The sequence below is a fragment of the Canis aureus genome, chromosome 6, assembly GCF_053574225.1.
Source record: "Canis aureus isolate CA01 chromosome 6, VMU_Caureus_v.1.0, whole genome shotgun sequence".
Taxonomy (NCBI): Eukaryota; Metazoa; Chordata; class Mammalia; order Carnivora; family Canidae; genus Canis; species Canis aureus.
In genome coordinates, this window is record NC_135616.1 from 47,006,152 (window position 1) to 47,018,356 (window position 12,205).

General features: G+C 36.9%; 1 pseudogene; it reads right to left on the reverse strand.

Moving 5' to 3' along the window:
* Window positions 1-319: 319 nt before the first annotated feature.
* LOC144315193 (oligosaccharyltransferase complex subunit OSTC pseudogene) lies at window positions 320-1,149 on the reverse strand (annotated as a pseudogene).
* Window positions 1,150-12,205: the final 11,056 nt, after the last annotated feature.

The window sequence follows — 12,205 nt, forward strand, 5'->3', positions numbered from 1 at the left end:
TCCCATTGTGGTCTAAAAAGATACCTGTGATAATTTAAGTCTTATTAAAAAATTTAAGACTTGTCTTGTGACCTAACATGTGATATATTCTGGAGAATATTCTTTTTTTTTTTATTAATTAGAAAAATTATTTATTTCTGCTCCTTTCATACATCTTATTGTGCAGAAACAGTCTCACACATATCTGAATAATGTACTGCCACACTGTTTAAAGGCAAAGCACCATAGGTAAAGCTGATCAGAGTTCTCAGCTTATGGGATCTCGCTTCCTGATTTTAGATTAATTTTTGAAAGTCAGAAATGTTATCTCCACAAAATGTTAAGGGGGCTATAAGAAATAATCACTTTATTCAATATTATAGTTGTGGAAATGGGAGTATATTTTCTTTAAGAAATGAAAAACTAAGAAAAAAATGCCACTAAACATCATTGGTGTGTCAGTACAGGCCAGCAGGAGAAATACTTTGAGAAATTTGTCTCTTTGATACCAAGAAGACATACTAGTTCAAGCTTTAATATGATTCCTATTTCTTACGAGATGCTTCTTTTCTGCTGCTTCACTCTTTTTCCATATTTCACATCAGAGGATTGGTACAGCCTTTAAAACTTCATTAACAGGAGCAAATCCAATATCCACAGATTTCTTGTCAAAAGGCATTTTTTAACCCATCAGGTAGCCCGGCAGTTTCATTCTCATGAATACTCTAGCCATGAAAAAACTCAATAGGACACAGACGAATCCAATGAATAGAAGAAGAAATCTATTGAGTTTTGGAATGTTTGGTGCATTCGATCGGTCCAGGATTATGAAACCTAGACCCCCCCATTGTAAACAGGAAGCTGGATGCAAGTCCTTCCATAATATATTGTCCATTTACTCTGTAGGCCAAGAAAGCTACTGGTCTCTGATGTCCATGTTCATCAGTCATAGAACCAACACTTGGAGGTTCAACAATAACATCATAAATTATTCCTCCGGTGATGAGGAAGTAAGACACCACCACCAGAGCGTACACCGTCATGGCCGACGGCATGTGCACCCAGGGCGGCTTCTTCAGCTTCAGGTTGGGGCATTCGAGCACTAAGAACGGGACGCGGTACAAGGTCTCCATGTTGGTGGCGGCAGCTCTGGAGAATATTCTGTGTGTGCTTGAGAAGAATGTGTATTCTGCTGCTGTTGCATGGAAAGTTCTAAATTCATCTATTTGGTTCATTTGGTCTATAGTGTTGCTCAAGATAGTTCTTTCTTTATTGATTTCCTGTCTGGATGTTCTTTCATTATTGGAAGTGGAGTATTAAAGTTTCCTACCATCAATGTATTGCTGTGAATTTCTCCCTTCAGATCTGCCGACATTTGCTTTATATACTTAGGTGTTTGATGATGGGTATGTATATATTTATAATTTTTATATCTTCCTGTTGAATTGACTCTTTGATCATTATATAATGACCCTCTTTCTCTCTAGAGGCACTTGTTGACTTGTATATAGCCACAACTTTAATTTGGTATCATTGTCCCAAAATATTTCTTAGGGACAAGATACTCTTGATGGGTGAGGGGAAGGCTCGCTGGATGGAACACAGACTTTCACTCAAGGTTCCACTAGAATAGCTCTATTTATATTTGCTTTATTCATTGGGGTTTTGTTTAAAATTTCATTAGGGGAAAAATGGTTCTATTATTCACAAAGTTAGAAAATCCTCTGTGTTGTCCACTGACCCACCACTCCTCCCTGACATACTGACATGTTTACTCTCTGGCTGGTCTTTCATAGATGCTCCAGGCTGAATCCTGTTGTGTTTACAGAGCTCTTCTCTAGACAGCCACTGAGGATACAACCAATTACGTTTTGATTTATTAAACTTTACTTCCTGCTATGGATTGAATTATATTACCACAAAAGTCCTAATTCCTGGTGCCCCTGGAATGTGACCTTTCTTAGAAATAGGGCATTGGCAGATTGGAGGTTAGATGATCCTCCCGATGCAGTATGACTGTGTCCTTTTAAAAGGGGAGGACATTTGGACCCAGGGACAGACATGCATACAGAGAGAACGTTTATGTGAAGATGATGCATCTGCAAGGCAGAGATTGCCGGCAAACTACCAGAAGCTAGGCAAGAGGCCTGGAACAGATCTGCTAACACTGATCTGATCTCAGACTTCTAGCTCCAGAACAGTGAGACGGTAAGTTTTTGCTTTTAAACAACCCAGCTGGTGGCCCTTTGTTATGGCAGCCATAGAAATCTATGGAAGCCCACATTTTAGCTCTGAGCTTCCAGGCCACTGAGACTGGAATTTTCAGGGTTCCCAGACCTTGTCAATTGCACATTGACAGCTCATCTCCAGGACTATTTTCACCTCTAGATAATCTCATTCATTGGGGTGATTGTTCATTTGCTTCACTTTGCTGGCAGCCTTAATTACAAATTCTTAATTAGGGCATACAGGGCACATGTCTCATAAATTCTTCCTTGTATCAACAAAACATCATATACTGGGGTTCTTTTTGGTCTCTAAAATGCAGAAGTGAGAGAATCAATGAGGAAATCAAGGAATCAAGGCTTTTTAGAAAAAAAGAGCTGGCTCATAGTGGGTTTGTACTATAAGGTTTGTACTATAAATAAGGTCATCTTAACTTATCTTTTCAGAAGTAGATTTATTATTATTATTATTATTATTATTATTATTGCCAAAAAGTCAAGGGAATAGGAGGGTCAGGGACTTCTTAATTATCTAGTATATACTCTTAAATTGGGGAATGAGTTGGCAAAACAGACCTTGACAACAAGCAGTTCAAATAAGTTGGTGCAAGATTAATAGGTTTCTAATTGCCAATTTCCATGCAAATGTAGTTAAGGCAGTAGCTGCTGCCTTATAATAAACTGGAGGCTTATTTGCATTGTTTTCTAAGATTCTTGGCAGTTTTGCAAGTAATCAGGAGTTTGCAACCAATAGGTTACCCACCTCAATAGGTTACCTCACAAAGAATTTTTAGCTTCCTTAGGCTGGGGCTCAAAGATCATGGCTGGCACAATGATAAGCCCGGCTCTCAGAGTCCTCCAGCACATTCAGACCCAAGCAGCCTGCTCTAGGTCCTCTTCCTAAAAAACAAATATCTCCACATTGGACCTCTTCTAAGCTTTTCTGCCTTAATGATCAACATCTCATCCACTGAATTGCTCTGAGTCCTAAGAGTCATCCTCGATGTCTCCCTCCCTTGCTGTCTTGTAGCCAAGCCATTTCCAAGTGCTATCATTTTGGACTCCTAAATATCTACAAATCCATGCTCCCCTCAGGATGGCCACACCCCAACAAGCCATCATGACCTCTCACTTGCAGGGTGGTAATAACCTCCTGACTGACCTCCTTTCATCTCTTCTTGCTCTGACACAAATATAGACAAAGACATAGTTTTTTACCTTATCAAGCTTAGCCTGGAAGGGGTGTGGGGTGGGGGAGGAAAATTATTAACCAAAAAAATTATATAACTTTTTATAAAAGTAAAATTATTATAGTGATACATGCTAAGGAGAAGTACATGGGCTATAAAAACTTTTATCAGAGGAACTAATCCTACTGGGGAAAGATTCCTCCAGAAAGTGATGATTGAAAGGTGTGGATTAACCCAGGTAGAGAGGTAGAAAGTGGATGAGTCAGTCCCTTGCATGAGGGAGCAAGGCCTGTTGAGGAAAGAAAAGTCCAAGTGTCTGATGCAGACTCAGAAGGGTAATGTGAAGGCTTTGGATCTCTATCCTAAGAGCAGTAGGAACACACTGAAAGGTTGTATGGGTGAGTGTATTGTGGAATATTGAATAACAGGAATTTGATCAGATTTGATTTTTTGGAAAGATCTTTCGGGCTGTAGTGTAGTCAACGTAGACTTGAGGAGAAGAGGTAGGACTGCAGAAGGCCAGGCCAGAGATGACACTTGTGGATCAGAGTGCTGGTGATGGAAGTGGGTCAAGTGGCCAGACTTTGTGGGTAAATTAATGGGAGTTCCCACTACTCTTCTGAGGAAGCACATAAGACAGCCATCTGTTCTGTCTTATGAGATCACATAAAGGTTCTTTCTGGAAATAAGGCTGGGCTGAGACTTGAGGCACAAATAGAGATGGGTCTTCAAAAGTAGAATAAGAGGATGGGGGTAAAAAGACTGAGATCTCAGTCTATGAACGTCTGGAAAGCAGTAAGGACCATGCCATTTTGCCTCATGTCTTCCAATCCAGAGTCTAACCTTGAACCTGGCACATTCTGAAAGGGAATAGTGGTTAAATAAACATGAGTGAACTTAGGAACAGGTATTAAAAGCAGTCTGTCCGATGCCAAGAGTCAAGCTCTTTTCTCTCTGTCAGGCTGCTTCAGATAGTAATCATATAATATTTCTATCTCTTTATTATAGATGAGGAAACTAAAATTCATCAAATTTCAAGCATAAGCAGGAGAAAAGACTGATTTCATGGCAGATTAAAACAGATGATTTGGGAAAGACAGGATTTTGTCAGGTCTGTAGATTTATTAGTTATAAGTTAGTATGAATCAATCTTTTTTTCCAGAAGAAACAAAGTTTGTCTCTAAGTTTACACATCAGAGCCCTGGAGTCTGATTTTAATGTTGGGATCAAAAGGAAGTTGGAAGACTGTTATTAGAAGTTTTGTTTTTGTTTTATTTTTTGTTCAGTATGCTTATAAATCTTCTCCCTAAGTGATAGCAACTAGTCACATAAAAGTCAGAATAGGCAAGATTGGGGCACTTGGGTGGCTCAGTTGGTTAAATATCTGACTCTGGATTTCAGCTCAGGTCATGATCTCAGGGTGGTAGGATTGGGCCTTTTGTCTGGCTTCAAACTCAGCAGGGAATCTGCTTGTCCCTCTTCCTCTGCTCCTGCCTCGCCCCCTCCCCTGGTTTGTGCTCTCTCTCAAACAAACAAACAAACAAATAAACAAAAGGAATAAGCAAGATTATGCTCTAAACTCCAATTTCACTTTCTTTTCCAAAAAACCCTTTATTTATTAAATAAACATTTATTTATTTATTTATTTATTTATTTATTTATTTATTATCTTTTGTAAAAAGATTGAAATGTAATTGATATATAACACTGTATTACTTTTGGGTGTACACTGTAATGGTTTGATATATATATATAGTGCATTATGTATGTGTATATATATGTATATATATGTGTATATATATGTATATATGTGTATATATATATATATATGTGTGTGCGTATATATATAGTGCATTATGCATTATGTTGCGCACCACAGTAATGATATGGCATATGATTACCACAGGAAGTTTAGTTAATGTCTACCATCACATCTACACATTTTTTTCTTGTGACAAGAACTTTGAAGAGCTACGCTCTTTGCAACATTCAAATATCTGAGTTGAAATATTTGAAATATTCCAAATATAGTGAACTAACATCACCATGCATAAATTAGCCCCCAGGACTTATTTATTGCTGAGAGTCTGTACCTCTTGACCCCCTTCACCCATTTGCCAACCCCCCACTTCTGGCAACCACCTATCTGTTCTATCTATGAGTTCACTTTTTTTTTTTATGACTCCACATAGAAGTGAAATCATACAGTACAGATGATCCTGAACAATACTGGTTTGAACTGTAGAGGTCCACCTATATGAGGGTATTTTTTTTTTAATTATTTATTAATTTATTTAGAAAGAGAGTGTGAGAAGTAGGGGAGGGGCACAAGGAGAGCAAGAAGCAGACTTCCCAGAACACAGAGCCTGATATGAGGCTCTACCCATGACCCTGAGATCATGATCTAAGCCAAAATCAAGAGTCCCATGCTTAACCGAATGAGCCATCCAGGTACCCCATGATTTTCTTAATAACATTTTCTTTTCTGTAATTTACTTAATTGTAAGAATACATTATATAATACATATAATATATGAAATATGTGGTAAAGCTTCCAGTCAACAGTAGGCTATTAGTAGTTAAATTTCTGGAGAGTCAAAAATATATGGTGGATTTTTTTTTATATGGTAAATTTTTGATTGTACGAGGGTTGGTTCCCCTAACCTCCCAGTTGTTTAAAGATCACCTGTATTTGTCTTTCTCTGTCTGAGTTACTTCACTTAGCATAATACTCTCAAAGTCTATCAATGTTGTCATAGAAATCTCAGTTTCTTGACAGAGCAAAAGGTAATTTCTTGTTTGTGACTCATGGACCCAAGCTGATGGATACACCGAGACCTCAACAGACAGCCTTTGTAATCAGGAGAAGAGAAAACACAAGAAAACAAAAAAGATGAGAGATTGATGTAGGCAGGGCCTTTGATACATTATACTTCTGCTCCCATCTCAGTAACCAGCTCTGTGTAACTTCATCAGGACTGGGAGGTATAGTCTCCGTATAACTAGAAAGGAAATGAAAATTGGATATTTCATCAACTATAGAGTCTCTAATCTCCTTATTGAAGTGACATGTTTCCCGACTTTGATAGATCATGCAAAGTATCTCTTTAGAATAAGGAACAAAGTATTCTCTATTTCACTTCTAATAAAATCAGATAAATAGTTGATGCCAGGGATGAGAGGAAATAGACACAGATTTTCTTCTTACCATCTACTATGTACCAGGCACTAGCCTAAGAATTTATAGAGTTGAAGTCACATGGGAGAGAAGGAACTCAGAGTTCTGGCTTTTATTCTTGGCCAGGGCTGGTCTTTGTTTCAGAGTTAACCTCAGTGGTGGCTCTCAAGTATTTGGTGTCCATGAACCAATTTAAGGAAAATATGAACATCAATTTAGGTAAACATATACTTTAAAAAAATATTCATTATGAATTTGAAATATATGTAAATTATTTAAAATAATGGTAACTATGATTTCACATTAGTGACTGAGGTGATTATTTCAACTTTCATCAAAGTAACTCTATTGAGCTTGAGGGCAAGTAACTTGAGCCATAGATCAGATTTCATGTCTACTTTTTATTCATACCTTTTATTTCTACTAAATTGGAAACGTCAAATTCACAATTTTAGGTTCTTTAGAAAGGTTGCAAATATTTGGTGGCTGTCAGTGCTGAGAACTGGTCACAATGAAACACTAGAAAATTCAAAAGTATAATTAGGGAGATAGGAGAAAATAGATTACTAATGAATTCACTGATTGCATGCTGTTCTGGAAATTAAAATGATATTTTGTTCAGATATTAGATGTGGTTTTACATTTTTTCATAGTCGGTGATTAATTTCACCCTCTAATGAGTGACATAAAATATCAAAATATTGGGACGGAGTTGAATTCTTAGCAATTGACTTATTCAGTTCATTGCTTAAACTTCTTATAAATCCTGATTAAAATCCCAGTATAATCTGTGCAGGTTACTTATGACCCCCACATACATTGTTGAGTTAATTTCTTCGGCTGAGCCACTCGAGGTGGTAGAAATGATCTTTACTCCAATTGCCATGTCATGAAAAAATGTTTTCTTATTTCTCCCCTCATTTCAGAAATGGACATGAGCATTTTGCCCTTAACAGTTAGCAAGGTCTTGTCCTTATCGCTCATTTCTTTGCCCAGCATGTGTGGAGATGTACACTAAGGAAAAAACTGTTTTCATTATTTTCTTCAACACTGAATCAGGAGGCTCATTACTGATCACCAACTACTGTCTGTTAATAAAGCAGTAAGTTTCTGAATTGGGATTTAGAGACAACTTCTATTCATAAAGCTAAGGACTGGTACCCTGCTAGGAAACATGCCAACACACATTTTTTTCAAAATAAAAATCAGACCAAGGGGTGCCTGCTAAGTCAGTTAAGCGTCTAACTCTTGATTTTGGCTCAGATCATGATCTCAGGGTTATGAGATCAAGCCCCACACCGGGCTCCACTCAGCATAGAGTCTGCTTGAGATTCTTTCTTCTCCCTCTATGTCTCCCCTGGCTCACATGCACGTGCGCTCTCTCTCCCTCAAATAAATAAATGAAATCTTTTAAAAAAATCAGACCAATAAACAATTGTTCCTACTTTTAATGGCATTGATTTTCAATGCCAAACAGATAAAAGTCCCTCTGTTATACATACTATACATTTTCCAAGTGCTTATTCATGCTTTGTACAACAGTGGTATTGTTCATCCCCAAAGCAAACTATTTTCTCTCACACATATGTGATGGTGGCTATTCCTCTACATCAAATGCCATCACTTTGCTCAGGTTCCATTTCAGAAAGGATTTGTGCTAATAGCACATTCTGCATTCTCTCTGAGCATCATTTCATAAACCTTCCTCCTGTTTTATAAGACTTTTGGCAATCCTGTAGCTTGCCCCATTTTTGCTATAAAGAATACAACTTTGAATGATGACTTTGTGATTTTGATTTCTTCTTTGCTTTTTGTGACTAAGATCATTAATTTTGTACTAAAAAGCATTCTTTTAATTTAAGGGGCTTACAAGTTAGGGTCCTATCTTTGCAAATGATGAAGCATTCTTCAGTGACTCCCAAACAACATTTGACCAAGTATCACAACAGAGAACACTAGAAGCCCTAGAAGCAAGTAGTAACAGCTAACTAGTCTTTGTGTTTTCATTATTATGCTCCTGTTCACTTGTGTCCTTATCAGCTGCTGCAAAATCCTCACCTGTCTCAGAGAGTGCATGGTGCTGGAATTCCTATTCCTCTTCATGTTTATTGTATTATTCTGAATTGCTGTGTTTAGGTTCTATTTTCATCACTACTTTCATGCATCAGTGCAGTGTTTTGGAGTCAGCCATCCCTTTTTGTCAGTTTGGAGATATTATTCATCAAAATAATAAGGAGAAAAAGTAGAATTTAAACAACATAAAACATTACATGCCATTGACATGAAAATACATTAGCCCAGATGTCCTGGACCTTGGAATGTTAATCAAGATAATATAATTCTTCATCTTATTTATTTATTTATTTATTTATTTATTTATTTTAATTTTTTTTAAATTTTTATTTATTTATGATAGTCACAGAGAGAGAGAGAGAGAGGCAGAGACACAGGCAGAGGGAGAAGCAGACTCTATGCAGGGAGCCCGATGTAGGACTCCATCCCTGGTCTCCAGGATCAGGCCCTGGGCTTAAGGTGCTAAACTGCTGAGCTACCCGGGCTGCCCTCATTCATCTCCTTTAGTGTAAACAGATGGTTTAAGAATATAAGCATTATCAAAAATACAGAATATTTTTGTTAAAGAACTAATTAATTTTTATGTTTCTAATGTAAGGAAACTTATTTTGTAGTTTTTTGCTCCCAAATGGCTAAACCACCTGTAAACAGCTTGAAGGATTACCAGGGATTTCTGGGAATAGCCTGTAGTCAAAGAACTGCATTTGGATAAACTCTGACCTGGTAGGGAAGAGTGAGAGCTGTGGTCCACTGCCCAGATTCCCCCTTCAGGTCAGAAGCTCTATTTCCCTGGGTGATAGGATGTTTGGCAGTTGACTGCTCTAGGCTGTCTCCCTCAGGGACTTGCCCTTGGCTGAAGAGAGCCTCCTTGCCATGGTCACAACCCTTCTAATGGGTCAACATCCATCCGAAGGTTGGTGGATGTTGGGTACATATATTTGATCCTCTTATCTCAATTCAGGACAATTTTCAGTTGTTTCAAGTCTTTTGGTCATATGAATTAAGTTTTTATGAACATGGACATATCCACCATCTTCTCAGGTATATATCTAGAAATGCAACTGCTGAGTCAAATGTTTAGCATAGAGGTAAGGCAAAGAATTTTCCAGAGTGGTTGAACCAATTTCCATGGACCACAGAAACGTTTGAGAGACTGCCAGTTTCACATTCTTCCTAAATTTGATATTTTCTTTTTCATTTTAGCTCTTCTGATGGGAAGGTGGTAGTATGCCATTTTGATTTTGATTTGCATTTCCCCAATAAGGACTGATTTTAGGGAATTTTCCTATGCCTATTTACCATTTGGACATTCTCTTTTGTAAAGTGGGTAAGTCTTTCACCTATTTTTATTTTTTAAAAAATTTTTAAAAAGATTTTTATTTATTTGAGAGAGAGCGCGTGAGCGCATGTGCATGAGTGGGGAGAGGGACAGAGGGAGAAGCAGACTCCCCACCAAGCAGAGAGCCCAATGTGGAGCTCGATCCCAAGACCCCAAGATCATGACCTGAGCTGAAGACAGATGCTTAGCCAACTGAGCCACCCCGGCACCCCTCGCCTATTTTTAAAAATTGGGCTTTTTCTTATTAAGTTGTAGGCGTTCTGGATACAAGCTCCTTTGTGTGTGTAAAAAATATAGATATATAGTATGAGAATATATATAATTCATCTATAAGGGTATAGATAATGTGACATAATATGAAAAAATATATGTAGATATATATGTATATCCTCATTTTATACACACATGTGTTTCTCAGCCTATGGCTTACCTATTTGCTTTCTTAATCATGTCTTTAAAATGTAGATTTGCTTTATTTTATCGAAGTTCAATTTGTCAAAAAATTTCCCGTGATGGTTAGGGCTTTTGTGTCTTAAGGAACCTTTGCTTAACCCCAAGGTCATGAAAATATGCTCCTTTGTTTTCTTTTAAAAGTTTTATTCATTTAGCTTTCACATTTATATCTATGATCCTTCCCAATTTAATTTTTTTGTATAAAGTGAGGTGGAGTAAAAAATTATTCTTCCAGGTAGATATCCAATTGCTCTAGCATCATTGATTTTTTTTTTATTGACTATTCTTTCTCACTGAATTGAAGTGACACCTTTGTTTTAAATCAAATTATGTTATTAAATATGGATCTATTGTTTATCTTTCTTATTCTGCTCCACTTTTCTGTTTTTGTATCTTGAAACAATATTCTATTGCTTTATTTTCTAAAGCTCTAGAGTCTGTTCTAAAATCTGGCTTTTAAATCTTCCAAATTTGATCATCCTTTTCTATACGGTCTTAGCTTTTCTGGATTTTTTTTTTTTTTTTTTTTTGCATTTCCACTTGGATTTTATAATCAGCTTGTCAATTTTAATGAAAAGTAAAACTGTTGAAAGTTCGATTGAGACTTCATTGAATGTATAAATCAGTTGTGAGGAGATTAATATCTTAAAGAAAGTGAGCCTTCCAATCTATAAAGAGATGGTATATATCTCTTTAGATTTCTCAAATTTCTCTTAACCATAGTTTTTAGTTTTCAGTGTAGAGGTCTTTCACATATTTTCTTAGATTTATTTCTAGAACTTTAATAAATTTTTATTCTATTATAAATAGTACTGTTTTAAAATTCAATTTTCCAATTACTTTTTTCTAGTGTATAAAATATATAAAAATCCAAATGATTTATATTCTTAAAAGACTTGTTTATTTTAGAGAGAGAAAGAAAGAGTGGGGGGAGGGACAGAGGGAAAGAGAGAATCCCAAGCAGACTCCCTGCCAAGCACAGAGCCTGACATGGGGCTCTGTCTCATGACCCTGAGATCATGAACTGAGCTGAAATCAAGAATCAAAAACTCAACCAACTGAATCCCCCCCCCCCCCAGGTGTCCCTAAAAATTCAGATACTTTCTATCTAATAAATTTGCTTCCAGCAACTTTGCTAAGTTCACTTATTCATTCTAGTATGTTTTACTGTAGATTCTTTTGGATGTTTCCATGTAAAATCATATCATTTGCAAGAAAAATGTTTATTCTTTACTTTCTCTAACAATTTCCTGTAGTTATCATAAAAATTGCCACAAACTTTGTGGCTTAAAATAATAGAAATTTATTAACTCACAGTTCTGGAAGCTTGAAGTCTGAAATCAAGGTGTGGGCAGGTTCTCACCTTCTTTGGAGGTTCTTGGGAAGAATCTGATGCTTGGCTCTTCAATTTTCTGGTGGCTGTTGGCATTCCTTGGCTTGTGGCCACATCCTTCCAGTCTCTTCCCGCCTTCTGTTTGTGTTATTCTTCTTTGTTTTTCATAATGGCATAACTTGTGATGACATTATCTCAGGATCCTTAACTTAATTGCATCTGCAAAGACCTTTTCTCCAAATATGGTAACATTTACAAATTCCAGGGATTAGGTCTTTAAAGACTCTATCTCACATTTTGTGGTACAGTCACATTTTGTGGTACTGGGGTTAAAATTTCAATATAAGAATTTGGGAGTGGGGAGACACACTTCAGCCCACAACAGATTCTTTTTGATTTCGATGGATGGCTTTAAATAATAACAAAAAAACCTCC